Source organism: Pristis pectinata, chromosome 14 (assembly GCF_009764475.1).
Source record: "Pristis pectinata isolate sPriPec2 chromosome 14, sPriPec2.1.pri, whole genome shotgun sequence".
In the NCBI taxonomy this organism is placed as follows: domain Eukaryota; kingdom Metazoa; phylum Chordata; class Chondrichthyes; order Rhinopristiformes; family Pristidae; genus Pristis; species Pristis pectinata.
Window position 1 is genome coordinate 10,777,454 of NC_067418.1, and position 16,896 is coordinate 10,794,349.

General features: G+C 44.5%; 1 protein-coding gene across 8 annotated transcripts in view; it reads right to left on the bottom strand.

Moving 5' to 3' along the window:
- The window catches only part of LOC127577858 (src substrate cortactin-like), a 66,972-nt gene extending 58,725 nt beyond the window's left edge, over positions 1-8,247 (bottom strand). For 3 of the 8 annotated variants that reach the window (XM_052029477.1, XM_052029473.1, XM_052029470.1), the window contains exon 1: positions 8,083-8,220. The gene's annotated coding sequence lies outside the window, so the exon portion shown is untranslated. Of the gene's footprint in view, positions 1-7,294; positions 7,343-7,706; positions 7,822-8,082 lie in introns of those variants that run through there. The other 5 variants (XM_052029474.1, XM_052029472.1, XM_052029476.1 and 2 more) reach the window with 4 other exon arrangements.
- Between the last annotated feature and the right edge of the window lie 8,649 nt (positions 8,248-16,896).

Below are 16,896 nucleotides of genomic sequence, written 5' to 3' on the forward strand. Positions count from 1 at the left end.
AATAGAAGACTTGCATTTGTATGGCACCTTCTACATCCCTTCAGGACACCCCAAAGAGTTTTATTACCAGTGAAGCACTTTTTGGAACACAGTCACATTAAAAAGGCAGTCATTAATTTGCACACAACACAAACCCACCAACACAAATATGATTTAGATTTTAGATTTAAATACCTTTATTAGCCACATGTACATCGAAACACACAGTGAAATGCATCTTTGCATAGAGTGTTCTGGGGGCAGCCCGCAAGTGTCACCACGCTTCCGGCGCCAACACAGCATGCCCACAACTTCCTAACCCGTATGTCTTTGGAATGTGGGAGGAAACCGGAGCACCCGGAGGAAACCCACGCAGACACGGGGAGAACGTACAAACTCCTGACAGACAGCAGCTGGAATTGAAGCCGGGTCGCTGGCGCTGTAATAGCGTTACACTGACCGCTACACTACCGTGCCTGTCCTGAGAGTGAAGAGGTATCCTATTCTTTGCAGGTAACGTTATGCCATGGATAAATATTGCCTGGAAGACTGAGAATGACTTCCTCAGTCTTCTTTAAAATAAGTGCCTTTGGATTAAATAATGAAAATTTTAAAAAAACGCAGATGCTGAAATCCAAAGCAAAAACAGAAAATGCTGGAAATACCCAGCAGGTCAGGTCGCATCTGTGGAAAGAGAAGCCGTTTTTATTGGAGACTGTGGATGCTGGAATCTGGAGCAACAATCAGGTTTTGACTCAAACACTGACAATTCCTCTCCCCGTGGCCCCCCCTCCCCCACCCCCCCGACACCTCTCCCCACCCACAGATGCGGCTCAGCCTGCTGAGTTCCTCCAGCAGATTGTTTATTGTAACAGTTTTTATTGAATCAATTAAGTTTAACTCAAGTCAGGGCCTCAGCTTAGCCTTAGAGGCAAACGTTGTCACCTCTGAAAGAACACTCAGACAGGACTATACTTTGAACATCTGCTGAGATCAGAGCACTGCACTATCCTAGTCCACAACCTTCTGATAGAACATAGAACATTACAGCACAGTACAGGCCCTTCGGCCCACAATGTTGTGCCGACATTTTATCCTGCTCTAAGATCCATCTAACCCTTCCCTCCCACATAGCCCCCCATTTCTCTATCATTCATGTATCTAAGAGTCTCTTAAATGTCCCTAATGTATCTGCCCCCACAACCTCTGCCGGCAGTGCGTTCCACGCACCCACCACTCTCTGTGTAAAAAAACTTACCTCTGACATCCCCCTTATATCTTCCTGCAATCACCTTAAAATTATGTCCCCTCGTGTTAGCCATTGTCGCCCTGGGAAAAAGTCTCTGACTGTCCACTCGATCTATGCCTCTTATCATCTTGTACACCTCTCAAGTCACCTTTCAAAACAGAAAAGCCCCAGCTCACTCAACCTATCCTCTTAAGACATGCTCTCCAATCCAGGCAACATCCTGGTAAATCTCCTCTGCGCCCTCTCTAAAGCTTCCACATCCAACCCCCTCACTCCTAATCACTATAGTGTGCCTGTGTGCCCAGGGGAATAATGGTCACCTACATTGTGGAAGAAGAGGCAGGGAGTTGGTGGGGGGGGGGGGGGGGGGGGGGAGAAAGTTTAAGTTGAAGCCTATAAAATTGAGAGCGCGATTGAGTTAGCACAGGAAGGAAATATTTCCACTAGCCGAGAGGTCAATAAAGGGTAGGGTTGTAGACTTAGGAAGAGTAGTGAGAGTTGAGATACAATGTTCTATCAAAGGAGAGTGTGGGTCTGGAACTCTGCCCGAGACAGGAAATCCTCATCATATTTAAGTAGCTGGAAGGGCAGCTCACACACCATGAACCGTAGGACAACAGCCAGGGCCAGAGATTGGAATGATTCCAAGTCATTTTATTTTGTAGCTAGAATGGACAAAATGGGCAGAAAGGCCTACTGCGCTGCAAATTCCTGCATTTCCAACTGTCTTGTGATATATGCCACCTGATTTCCTGGTGCTCATATAACCTTCCCCACACAAACAAAACAAAAATCACTGATCATTTCTTCAAACACACAAAATACTGGAAAGTATGTCCTGAAATTGGGTGGACAACATGAACTGGTTGGGCTGTAGGGCCTGTATCTGTGCTGTATTGGCCTGTGCCTCTATAATTAAATTTGCTGTATAAATCTTTCTCAAAGCAACTGACCACCAACCAATGAAGCACTTCTGAATTTGACTCACTGCAGGAGACAGAGCAGCCAAAATTGCTCACATCAAGCTCTCACTAAATAAACCCTTCAGCTGCTGGTTGAAGGCGGTCCATTGGCTGGAGCCCAGCACATCTCCTCCGTGGTATGATAGTAGGGCTGCAAGAGAGTTGATATCCACCCAGAAGGCAGATGGAGCCTTGGCTTAAGAACATGACATTAGATACAGGAGAAGGAAAAGGACACCTGGCCCCCTGGGTCTGTTCCATCACTCATTGGTGGCATTTTTAGACATTATCCCCATATCCTTTGATTTCCCATCATGTTTAGACAGTGAAGAAGATTACCAAAAATTACAGGGGGATCTTGATCAGCTAGGTAAGTGGGCTGAAGATTGGCAAGTGGCTTTCAATTTGGAGATGTTGAAATGTTGCAGTTTGGGAAGTCAAACTAGGGTAGACTTACAGGGTGAATGGTCAGGCCCCGAGGTGTGTTGTGGAACAGAAGGATCTAGGAGTACAGGTAAATGATTCGCTGAAAGCAGCATCACAGGTAGACAGGGTGAAGGTGGCATTTGGCAAAATGGCCTTCATTAGTCAGGGCACCGAGTATGTTGCAGCTGTATGTTGGTGAGTCTGCACTTGAAGTACTGTGTACAGTTTTGGTCACCCTGTTATAGGAAAGACGTCATTAAGCTGGAAAGAGTGCAGAAAAGATTTATGAGGATGATGCCAGGACTCGAGGGCCTGAGTTATAGGGCGAGGTTGGGTAGGTTCGCTCTATATTCCTTGTAATGTAGAAGATTGAGGGATCACCTTATAGAGGTGTACAAAATCATGAGGGGTATAGATAGGATGAACGCAGAGTTTTTTTCCCAGGGAAGGGGAACTAAAAACTAGAGGGCATAGGTTTAAGGTGAGAGGTGAAAGATTTAAAAGGGACCCAAGGGGTAACTTCTTCACACAGAGGGTGGTGTCTATATGGAATGAGATGCCAGAGGAAGTGGTTGAGGCAGGTACGTTAACGACATTTAAAAGACATTTGGATAAATACATAGATAGTAGGAGTTTAGATGGATAGGGGCCAAATGCAGGCAAATGGGACTAGCTAGGCGAACAGCATGAGTTGGGCCTGTTTCATGCTGTATTACACCATGACTCGGCGACTTAAAATCTATCAACCTTTGTTTTGAATGAACTCAATGACTGAATCTCCACAGCTCTCCGGGGTAGAGAATATCAAAGATTCACGAGCCTCTGAGAAAATAAATTTCTCCTCATCTCAATCTTAAATGACCCATCCTCATTCTGAGACTGCCACCCCGGTTCTAGACCTCCTCAGCCAAAGGACAAGTTCTGTCTGCAACCACCCTGCACAAATCCTGCCTCATTTGACAAACAGCATCTCTGACAATGCACAGCTCCCTTACATTTCGGGACACCAGAATATCAGCCGACATTTTTGTGCTCAAGCCTCTGGAATGGGAGTTAAGTGCACAATTGCTTGACTCAGTGGCAAGAAAACTGACAACTGAGCCATGGTTAATAGAGCAGAAACCCACATTTTTAATTAGCAGCATCGATCCAAAATTGCCAGTTAGCTGTTTTAATTTATCATTGTCTCTGTGGAATGGCATTCATTTTGTAAGGGGACATTTCACCTTTCCTGGTAACAGTCATTAATTTCAGTGATCATCTTCCATCAACAGATCCGATGTCACACTCCTGGCCAAAATCCAGGTATATCTTGGAGGATTACATTTCAAACATTGTCTCTTCCCTTCACTGAGGGGAAGGCAGTTCATCACAAAACAAAATCCTTACCAGTAAAGAATTTCCACAAAATCCCTACCAGTAAACTATTTCCACAAAATCCACAATTATAAACAGATTTTTACAAGTAGGGCGTGCAGCAGTCAAACATGGAGTGGCAGGTTTTGGTGAATAAGTTTGCTGTTAGTCATTCTAATGAGAGCTGGCAAGTCACAAGATCAGGAAAGCAGCACTGAAATGTGTGGTTGCGTCCACAATGAAGAAATTACAGAAAATATCAACTGGCAGATTCTTCAGTGTAGGTGTCATCTGCAACCTCACCAAGTCATAGATCTTACGTTCACTGCAGACAGACTTGGACTCAGTTTAATATCAAGAATGTGCTGCTCTGTCAGAGCTGCTGGCTTTAAAAGTCTTGAAGAGACAAAGAATTACAGATGCTGGAAGTCCTCGGCCTCTTCCACTGCCAAGAGAATTCCAAGCGCAAACTGGAGGAACAGCACCTCATTTTCAGTCTTGGAACCTTGCAGCCTAACGGCATGAACATTGAATTCTCCCACTTTAGGTAATCCCCACCCCGCTTCCCCACAACCCACCATGCTTCTTCTCTCCTTCCCTTTCCTAGCCTTTTTTTTTCCCTCTCTATCCTCACCTTTGACCCATCCCCCCGTGGATCTGCTCGCCGATCCTCCCCCGCACCTGCCTATCACTACCTCTTACCTGCATCTACCTACCACCTCCCTGTACCCACCCTGCCTCCCCTCTTTTGTCCACCTATCACTGCTCTGCTTTTCCCTCCTATATACTGGCCTTCCCCTTTTCCTATCTTCGGTTCTGAAGAAGGGTCCTGACCCGAAACGTTGACCGCCTACTTTTCTCCACGGATGTTGCCTGGCCTGCTGAGTTCCTCCAGCATCAACGTGTTTTTCATCTAGATTCCAGCATCTGCAGTCCTTTGTTTCTCTGCTGGAAGTCTGAATCAAATACAGGGAGAGCAGGAAATACTCGGCAGGTCAGGCAGCGTTCATGGAGAGAGAGACAGAGGTTCAAGTGGCACGTCAGTGACTTTTCAACCAGCACTAAGAAGTGTGATTTAAGTTGCAGAGGGGTGGGGTAGAGAGGCGGAGAGAACAAATGGGTGTGTTTATCGGAAGGTGGAGACCAAGGTTGTCCAGATGTCACAAATGCTGTTGGTGCTGTCTGAGAGAGGATGATGAGATGTAACTAGGGGGAGGAATGCTGAACGTGTTTATACATTTAGTGCAACACACTGAGTTCTGTATTTTCTTCGTCCAGCTCGGTTTTGCACTAACTCTGCACTAATTTTGTATTCTGTATATACTGTTTTTTTGCACTATTTGTACTTGCACAATTTTTTTGTCTGCATTTATTGTATGTCCTCTGTTGTGTGAGTCTGGGGGAAACGACATTTTGTTCCTCCATGTGTTTTTACAGCATATGGATGAATGACAATAAAGTAACTTGAACTTGAAAAGCCATGCTGGAAAGAAGAGATGCAGAACACAGCAGCAGCTGGAAATCTGAAACAAAAACAAACTGCTGGAAATAGCAGGTCTGGCAGTATCTGGAAACAGAGAGTTCTAGATGGAAAACCTTTCATCTCCGCCTTTTAGATGTTTGCGATGTCTCACAACAGAATAAGACTGGTTTCATGTCCTGGCCAACACTGACTAATAAAAGTAGCTGTTCATTGATTTCATTGTTAGTGGCATTTGCTGTGTGCAAGTTGGCTGAAATGGTGACTAAACTTCCAAAGGACCTCGCTGCTTGCAGAGTGGGTTGGGGAATAAGGAACAGCCACATTGCCCTTGAATCTGTTCCACCATTCAACATCCTGGCTGATCCTGGGCATCAAACTCACCTCCCACAGTGTCCAAAATCCTAGCAACATCAGCATTGAGGTCTGAACATTTTAGTTTTAACTGCTAATAAACTGGGGGGATAAAATAAACCCAGAAAATCTACCTCCAAAATTTGATTTTATTTCCTTCCCAATGACAACATTCTCATGGCAATATATTTTGCAACGTCAACTGTATTTTGAAAGCTTTCATTCTGCGTTAAGACAGGTATTGCACACAGACCACCTGACCAAACACATGTTTGTGGGCACAACAGGATCAGCTCCAAATGATGAGGTTGGATGACTCACGGATGGGGCAATGGAAATCCAACTGATAAAATCCAAGGGCAACGATTCTGAAGGCCCAGTTATTACCTGTTATTAATAATTTAGTAGCAATTTAATTATAGAAAAAAATTAATCACATCGATGCATTTGCCCAATTTCAAATAACCAAAAGCACCTGATTTTGTTCATCTACTAAATGAATACCTTAAACAGAACCAAAAATACAAATGAGTAATTCAAGTGCAGAATATAGTCAATGACTGAGCACCCATAGTCCTCCGATTGACAGAATTCCAACATACATTTTTTTTTAAATTCTCAGTCCCAATGACTTATTCCAATGGTGCATCCTAGGTCCAGACTCCCCAGCCACAGGAACAACTTCATGGCAGCAACCCTGTCAATTCCTCTCAAAATCTTGAAGGGATCCCCCAAAAAAAGGGTTCTAAAGGTCAACTTATGCTAAGACCACACTCAAGAGTTTTATTTAAGCCTAATTTGTGAAATATTTCATAGTTTTAACCAAGTCTTAAGCTTCATTAATGCAGCTGGCATTCAGAACACAGAAACTAGAGTTGAATTATAATCTTAAGCATTGTACTTAATTTCCTGCTTAATTTTTCCTCAAACAATATCTGGTGTTCACTAGAAATCCAAAAATAACCCAAAAACATACCTTCACTAATAAAAAAAAGTTAGCAGAAGTTTTTCTACTTAAAACGTTTGCAGGTCTCCCATATGTAGCTGTAGATATCAACAGGCAAATAACTCATCATTGGGAATGATCTAACTTTTGCAGTGACAATGATGTACCCAACACGCTGAAAGCTATATTACAACAAAGCACTCTTCCTGCGTCCTGTTCCAGATGAGATGTTAAGTCAACCACCCCTCCCTCGCCCCAGCGGCTCTCCCAAATGGACTTAAAAGATCCCAAGGAACTAGTCTGAATGGCTGTGATTCCTCCAGTAATCTGTCAAATCGACATTCCAAAAGCAGATTATCTATTTATTATCTCACTGCTCTTTGCGGGATATTATTGTACACAAACTAGCTGCCACGTTTCCTGTAATTAGACGTTATTAGTTGTCGAACACTGGGGCATCTGATGTGCTGAGAGGCGCTTTGCAAATGCAAGTCTCCCTCTTAAAAGCCACAAAATAAATGGTAATAATTCCCTTGTATTACCTTGCGAAGAGCATTCAGTCAAAAGCATAAGGAACACCTTTCGCAATCCTATAATAAGACACAACTATGCTTCAGAACAGCAAATTAAAAGTGAGCTGGGAAAAAAAACAAGTCAAACTCCCCGATTAATATCTCGCTGGCGTCTGCAGGATCCTGCTGTGTTTAAGCGGCCTTCTAATTTTCCAACAAGGCTCGCCACATTGTAAGAAGTGCTTCGGCTGCCGCGATTGTTCCGAACAAGAAAGGTGCGAGTTGAACACATTTCCCCCAGTGTGAAGCGCTGCCCCGGGACGTCGGGCTTCGCTCCACCAACGAATGCAGCCCCAGCCCCACCCCGTCTGCCTGCCATCCCATTCCTGGGCATCGACAGCTTACAATCCACCCCCAGAGAGAGGGAAAGGTGCAGCCTTGCCTGTGAAGGGGGGAGGAGGAGAGGCTGTACTGACCGCAGCCACGGCGCCTTGAGCCAAGTCCAGCACAGGGCGTGGGGCACAGGCGGATTAAAGCGCTGCCTCTGTCTCCCTTTATGAAACATCCCCCTCCCTGCGGACGTATTTGATGCAATAACGCTTCAATCAGGATCCGGATCACATACCTCACCTCCTCCCATCCTCTTCCTCCTCCTCCTCCTCCCCCCCCCCCAAAAAATATGACCCACAACAGACATTGCAACTTCCATCCTTTCTCAAGGTATGTAGCAACACTACACACCCAGAGACACTGTACACACAGAGCAAAGTGTATCAGACCCTAACCTTCCTTTAAACCACAGGCCTGCAATCACTTACCTCGCACTCAAAGTTACGCTGGGTTCCTCCCTGTTTTGCCCCCTGTCTCTCTCTCTCTCTCTCTCTTCCCAATCTCCCTCTCTCTCTTTTTTTGCTGGATCCTTTGGTCGCAGTTTCCGTCTCTGCTTTCACACACACTTCCTGCACCGATCACGTGCTTCAATCAGCTGTTCCCATCCCAACCTCCCTGTTTCATATCCCTCAGGCTCCCAAAGAGCGGGCTGTCATTCTCCCCCCACCCCCCCCGTATAGCGTATTCAAAGACCTGTCACTTCTCTCCTTGAAACAAAAGCCAACTGAAATTCAGAAATCTTTTTTTAGTATAATTATTTTTGTTGCAGATGAAGAGACTATTTGTACTACCCAAGTGAAGATCTGGCTCAAAATTTCAAAGGTCCTAGTTTTTCCCAATGTCTGATTCCCTCCCCCCCCCCTTGCATTTAATGCTCAATTTCAATAAACAAGGAAAAAACATTCAATCGTCAAAACAAATGTATAGTGCCCAACCCATCACAGATTCATCACTTCCTTCCACCCAGTCCATCTTCACAGTGCGTTGCTTCAGGAAGGCTGACCGTATCGTCAAGGGTGCCTGCCACCCTGTCCATTTCCTTTTCTCTCTTCTACCTTCTGGGAGAAGATACAGGAACTTGAAACCCCAGAAGTCCTGACCCAAGAACAGCTTCTTCCCCACTGCTATCAGACTTCTGAACCAATCACCTCATCCACACCCCCTCCCCAGTGGTGCTGCCATGTTCTCTAACCCTTGACTCTACCTTTTGCATTATGTCACCTTAGCATTTCAATGGAGTCGTAGAATCATACAGCAATGAAAACAGGCCCTTCAGCCCAACTGGTCCACGTTGACCAGGATGCCTATCCAAGCTAGTCCCACTTGGCCCATAACGTTCTAAACCTTTCCTATCCACGTACCTGTCCAACTATCTTCTTGCACTACCTCAGTTTGCGCTGCTATAGTTTGCACCATTCTGTTGTTTTGCACTCATAATTGTATTTATTGTTACCAATTATACTGTTAACACTGTGAGCTTCACGCAAGCAAGGAATTTCATTGCACCCTAGTGAAGATGACAATAAGCTGATCTGAATCTAAATCCCCAACTATGAAATTAATGAATGGAGGGAAAATGGGGAAATAAGGAAATCTGCCATCCCAGAAGATGAATCCAACATTGACTGAGACTGCAGAAGTTCTGCGCTGCTAGAATATAGAACATAGAACAATGTTATGCCAAACTAATTAAACAGGCAATTAAATGCCTTATTAGACTAGTCCCTTCTGCCTACATAAGGTCCATATCCCTCCTTTCTCTGCATATTCTAAGAGCCTCTTAAACACCCTTATCATATCTGCCTCCACCACCACCCCTGGCAGCATATTCCAGGCACCCACCACTCTGTATAAAATATGTAATGTTTATAGTATTGGTTAGTACCATTTTAAGAATTATACATGAGAACGAGTGCCCTTTGTGTTGCCAATATGTTTTCTTTCACTGTAGAACTTGCCAGGATCTGCCTGCCTGTGTGGGAGTGAGCATGCAAATGGAAATGCTGTTGAGGCTTTATGTAAGTTCCTTTTATTAATGAAGTCCCTTGTTAGTTTAATGAACCTCCAGTATCTTAGTGATTGAGTGAATGAAAGGAAGGTGCAGAAGTACGATGCCAGAAATGCTGTTTGATGAAACTGTGAAATCTAGACTCCATAGAGGGGAACTGGAATACTGAAAGCTCAACCTGATACCTGGCAAATGAGGAACCGTGGATGTGCAGCAAGAGACAGAGAATGTGTGATTCGATTCAGATTGTGCTTGGTGGAGCAAATAAAGATGCATCAGCCACTGGATTTCCAGGCAAGGAATCTTCCCAGCGTTGGGGCATTGTATTAAGGTGAGGGGGAAGAGATTTAATAGGAACCTGAGGGGCAACTTTTTCACCCAGAGGGTGTTCTGTACATTGAATGAGCTGAAATGGTTAAGGCAGGTACATTAACAACATTTAAAAGGTACTTGGACATGTACATGGATAGGAAAGATTTAGAGGGATATGGGCCAAACGCAGGCAAATGGGAATAGCTTAGATGGGTATCTTGGTCGGCATGGACCAGTTGGGCCGAAGGGCCTGTTTCCTTGCTGTATGACTCTCTGACTAATGGAGTTGATGGAGGGAATGGTTTTATCCTTAATGTTGTACTGGTTATGACAAATAAACCAGCCCATACAAAAGTAAACACTTTACTGTATCTCATCATGGGTGAGAATTTTACCATACAACAAAGCCTCAAATGAGATCCTGGAGATGTATTGCAGATACATTGCAATCCATCTAGAAATGAAAGAGTTAACTGTTACCAGTCCTCTGCACACTGCCAGGAGCAGGATCCTTCAATACTTTCTCAATGGAAGGATGATTGTGAGCTGACAATTGCAGTTTTGCAGATCTGAAAGACTCACAGATCAGAGGTCTGAGAGTCCAACCTGAGGGAATAGTCATCGCAAGAGACAAAGTGCAAAGATGCAGAATTATCCAAAGCCAGGCACCCAAGTGTTGACAAGTATTATGGCAACTAAAGAAATGCCCTGTGTATGGGAAAGGTGTAGGCAAAGTGGTTTGGAAGATCATTCCTACATAAAATGCACAATGAAGAAGACATCAAAAGTCCATGAGGTGGATGAAATGAACTGTGCAGGGAGAGAAACTGGGCCAGATTCAGAGTACCAGTTGGAAGCTACGTATATACCTGATGGAAAATGTAGTCAGTTCTGTGGAAGGAACATCCATTGATGACATTTCACCTTGACTCAGGATCAACACATTTCTCTCAAAGCAAGCCATCAGTCTTAAGGCAGTGCATTTGGAACCAATGAGCTGGGTCTACAAGATGAAACTGAAGCCTGTCAGGAGATAGAAGAGTCATTGAGTCACGGAGCATGAAAACAGGTCTTTTAGCCCACTGGCTCTGAGCCAGCCATCAAGCACCCATCTACACTAATCCTATACTAATCCCACTTCATTTCTCCCCACAGACCCCTCAGCTCCCCCCAGATTCTACCACTCACCTGCAGCTAGGGGCAATTTACAGGGCAATTAACCAACATCTCACTGGGATGTGGAAGGAAACCAGAACACAAGGAGACTGTGTAAATTCCACACAGACAGCATCGGAGAGCAGGATTAAACTATCGGCTGCGCCACTGTTCTGTCCTGCTCACTGAAAATGGTGAACTCAAGGAACCAAGGGAGATGTAATGTGGATTTCATCACAGTAAACAGGAAAGATGCCGCCCCTGTAGTTGGAAGTAGTGCAGCCCAGATAGACTGATAAAGGGACACCACAACTGGATTGTGAAGATTGCTTCAATGCAAGCAATCATTTTTCCTGTGCAACTAACAGATGAATATGCAGATGTTCATGCAACAGGGAAATCAGTAATGCAATGAGATTCAAGAAGACAATTTATTTTATTTCAAAAATAAACTTTATTCATAATAAAATGAATATACGGTATACAAAAGAAGAACGCAGTGCAAAGCTCTTTACGTTCTTGGTGTTGTTCAGTCTGTATATTCATTGTTGTTAATTCTAAATATAGTAGTTTTAGCACATTTTTTTTGTACATAGCACCATTGCCACTCATGTGGTCCCTTGGGGTGATCCACCCTTCCGTTGTTTGAGGGCCTTCCCCACCGGACTCAGACCTCAATGTCCAGTAGTGGAAGGAGCCCAGACTGTGGTCCTTCCCCACAGAGCCTTTGCATTGGCTGCATCCAGCTTCAGTGCACGTACTCCTGCAGCCTGGAAAGGCAGGCATGATAGTGTAGCAGTTAGTGTAACGCTATTACAGCGCCAGAGACCCGGGTTCAATTCCGGCCACTGTCTGTAAGAAGTTTGTACGTTCTCTCTGTGTCTGTGTGTGTTTCCTACGGGTGCTCCGGTTTCCTCCCACATTCCAAAGACGTACAGGTTAGGAAGCTGTGGGCATGCTACATTGGCGCCGGAAGCGTGGCGACACTTGCGGGCTGCCCCCAGAACACTCAACGCAAAAGGTGCATTTCACTGTGTTTCGATGTACACGTGACTAATAAAGATATCTTGTAAGTCAGTCGGCAACATTCCCTTACAGACATTTTGCTGTGTTGGAAAACCAACAAGTTTCGGGCAGATAAAAGAGCATCTTTCATCGAGTTGATGATCTTCTGGCAGCACTTGATGTCCATCTCTGTGTGTGTCCCTGGAACAGCCCGTAGATCAGAGAGTCCTCTGCTCAGAGGGTCTGGCAAAGGATGCAAGGGTCCTTGTCACGGTTCATCCCGAGCAGATACAAGAAGACAAATCCAGAACAAGAGGTGCCAGAGCCCGGCTATTTCAAAGGGTTGGAGATGCACAGAGGACAAAGCCCACATAAGATCACCACGAGAAAGCAATGGTGACTCAACACACACCAAGAGATGTGAGGTCATGACAGAGACAGGCACCAAAAATCAAAGTTGACCTTGACTGGGAAGGACACTCTTTGCAGAGTAAGGCACACAGAAACTGGAGAGTTATTTTTAAATGAACTTTTCATTATTAAAAGAGGAATGTACACATAATATTGGTTGTAACACTTCAGGGATTATAATGTTTAACCAACTGCTCCCTGATACATTGTTTGTATAGAACTGGTGATGTGGCAGTGAACACACAGTAGGAAATGCTGCCTTTGTTTCTCTGACTTCCTTTTACTTGCAATGTATTTTATTAATTTAATTTCTGGCCATCCTCCAGTACCTTAGTGAATGAAAGAGAGGAAGGTACTGAGGCAGGATGAAATGGTTCAGAGTCCTGGGCGACTTACAACCGGGAACCATGATGCACGTTTGATAGGCATGGATTCTACTACCCTGCCTCGGAACACACAAGCCTACGAGACACAGTCAGGAGAGTGATGGAACATTCTCCACTTGCCTTGACAAGTGCAGTGCTAACACTGAAGAGGTTCAACACCATCTGGGATAATGCAGCCTGCATGACTGGCACTCCATCCACCACTGACTTACTTTGCAGTACGTAACAAGATATCTTAACATCTACAAAATGCACCGCAGTTACTTGCCTAGGTTACTCCAACAACACTTCCCATTACCACAAAGAAAGACAATGGCTTCAGGTACATGGGAACACCACCACCTTCTGGTTTCCCTGCAAGTTGCATATGATCTTGACTTTGAAATATATCAGAGAGTCTTCGTCATCGCCGGGTCTAAATCCTGCAGGTCTCTGCTCAACAGCACTCTGGGAGCTCCTTCAGCAGAAGGACTACAGCAGTTCAAGTGGGCGGCCCTCCACTGCCTTCTCAAGCGCAATTAGGGATGGGTGATAAATGCTGGCCTTGCCAAAAATGTATAGATCCTGAAAGTGAATAAATTAAGAGAATTGGAAAGCACTTTTAAAAGTATCAGTATCCTCAAAATGTTTAAAAGCTCCAATTTCTAGTGGGTTGGAGTACATAAAAAAAGAATATTTATTGCAATTGTAGAGGCACATCCAGTGCACTGTGAACAATTTTGTTCCTCTATTTATGATGAGATCATTTCAAATTCTCACTCTTGTTTTCAAATATCCCCATGGTCTCACCTCCTCCCCATCTATGTAATCTCCTCCAGTCATAGAATCCCCTAAAATATCTGTTCTCATCTAATCCTGGTACTTGGATGATCCCAGAATGTAATCGCTCCACCTAAATCCCTTCACCTCTCTTTCATCCTTTTAGAAGCTCCTTAACAACCTTTTAGAACAAAGTTATCTGCTCCAATATCTCTTTTCACTCTGTCACAACTGTGCCAGCTCCCAGCACAGTGAGGCCATTCACTCCATCACAACTGTGCCAGCTCCCAGCACATTCACTCTGTCACAACTGTGCCAGCTCCCAGCACAGCAAGAGGCCATTCACTCCGTCACAATTGTGCCAGCTCCCTGCACAGCAAGAGGCCACTCTGTTAGAACCGTGACAGCTCCCAGTACTTTTGCCCCTGACCCTGTTCTCTCTCACATGCCTTTTTGATTCTTTTGCCACTTACCTATTCTGAGGTGTCATTTACAGTGGCTAATTAACACACCGGCATGTTTCTGGGAGTGTGAAGAAACCAGAGCACCTGTTGTATGCCCACACCGTCACTGGGAGAACGTGCAAATTCCACACTGACAACACCAGAGGTCAGGATTGAACACAGGTCCCTGGGGCTGAGATAGCAGCACGAGCTGCTGCATCAATGGACACAAGGGTTGCTGAGGACTAAGCTATTTGAAACAGTTTGCCCTTAGACTTTTTATAGAACCCAACCCAAACTGTACATTAACCCAGTCAACACTGTGCTACAAAATACTGAGGTGCAATTTCTCCTTCTTATCAGAAGCAGTAACAAGCAAGGAAAACATAAAAAAGCATCAATTAATTTAACCACAATTGTAAATGGCCCGTAACTCTTAAGTCCTCAGGATTCAGAATGACTCGCTTTCACTCAAAGTCTGTGGGTTCTGAGGTCTGCAAAATCCACTGTTGATCTTGCAGACTTGATTGGACAAGCTAGTGGTTAGTCTGGGGAGTGGAGCTTCTGCTATTTACACTGGGCTTCTGTGTGCTCCTGAAGCATGGACTCCTTCATGGGCCAGGGTTTCCCAAAGGTCCATTGGGATATTACACCTTTTCCCAGGAGCTTTGAGGCATTGAATAGACTGTGTTAGGAGCCTACTGTCAGGCTGCCTGATGTGGCCTGTCCATCAGAGCTGTGTTATTCGGGCCCTGATAGTGGGAATATTGCCCTGGAGAAGACACTCCCATTTGCTTGGCTCTTCTGCCAATGAATTTGGGGGAAGTTTGGGCATACTGTCAAAGGTGTCTCTTCACGCTTTAAGCTGTCACCTGTAGGTAGTCCAGGAGGCAAGGGATCACAGCTGCCTGGTAGACCACATGTTCTGTGCTAGGCTTGAAGACTTATCTTCAAATTCTTTTCCTCTCAAGGCCAATGAGCGTGCTGTTGCACTGTTCATCATCGACATCTACTTTTGCTGAAAGGTTGCTCCTGAGATATGGAAACTGGTCCACGTTTTCCAGGCCTTTGCTGTTGTGGGGTTTGTTGGAGGACCTTTGTTTTGTGGGTGATAAGTCCAAGGCCCATTCCCTCCTTCACCACAGTAAACAAATAGATAAGGCTTGGAGCTCATCCTCCAATGTCCATGTACACAAGTGCAGAGGATCAGAGTAAATGGCAGAAGTGCTCCACTTCCCAGACCAACCTGCTCCATCAAACATCTCCTCCCCCATAACATTTCAATCCTAAAAACTTAACTCTGTTCTCCTTCCACAGATGCTTCCTGGCCTGCTGAGTGTTTCCAGTGTTTTGTGTTTTGGATCAGTTTCCCATTTATCCAGGGTGAGCTCCACTCCAGCAGTGAAGGGTAGTGTTGTAGTGGGAAAAATTGAGAAAAGTTTTGGAGCAATGGAGCAGCCTTGCTTTATGCCAGTCTACACTGAGATTGGATTTATTGTGGACCTTTTGATTAAGATCACAGCTTGCTTGCCTGCCTGCCATCATAGAGCAGGATGGAGATTAACTTTTGCGGGCAGCCAACTTAGAGTATTTTTGAGTTTTGCAGTCCTTGAATGATGGAAAGAAAAGCATGAGGTCAAAAAAGGACATTTCTGCATTTCTCTTGGAGTTGTTACAGGATGAAGATTATGTTCATTATGCGTCTGGATTCTCACAATCCACATTGCAACTTGGGGAACAACACTGGCTACTGGGAGGAGATGGCTGAGGAGAACCTTGGTGGAGATCTCCCAGTGACAGACAGCAGGGTGACTACTCTGCAGTTACCACAATCAGATTAGTTTCCTCTCGAAGGTAACTAATGATTGCAGCATCTCTGTTGGCCCCTGGCATGTCCTCCTCTTTCTGGAGTTGGGGAGGGAGAACAATCTGTATCACCACAAGGTTAACAGCTGTTGATTAAGGTTAAGGTCAGTTAATTACTTAATGATCATAAATTCACACCCATGAGTGTAGCAGACAATTAAATGTTGACTTTTTGCAATATCACAGCATTAATTAGTTCTTTTCAATGTTGATATCAAAGTTTAATAAATGCTTTTAATGAATTTAATTTCCCAGTCTATGAATAACTGGAATGGTCCCAACATAGATCCACCTCTCGGTGAAAGAAGGAACTTCACTTACAAATTGTCTTTTTATGATCTAGGGACATCCCAAAGAACGTTTTAGCCATGTATGTTTGAAGTATAATCACTGAGGTAATGTAGGAATCATTGCTCTTTATTACCTTGGTCCTAAAAAAAAGCACCAGTGAAAAGCCAAGATCCACCAGAGGCAGTAAAGGAACCAGCTGGGTCCAAAGAAACTGAAAGCCCTGATGACGCTACAGAAGGAGCGACGCTGGATTTACCCCCAGTCACACCCTGACCCAAACCCTAAAGTCAAGACCCTAACCCTAAAACCCACATGATGCTACTGAAGCAGCAGTGAAAATGGATGCTACAGAAGAGGCAAAGAAGCAATAATGGATTCCCTGATGAAGCTACAAAAGTAGCAAAACTGGATTCCGCAGCGTACATCAAGATTTTGCATTCTAATGAGAATAAACCCAGCCTATCCAATCTCTCCTTATAACTACAGCCCTCCTTTCCAGGTAATTTCCTGGTGAATCTCTTCTGCACTTTCTCTATTGCTACCACATCCAAGCTGTAGTGAGGCAACCAGAACAGTATACAATACTTCAATATGATGCCTTGGTGA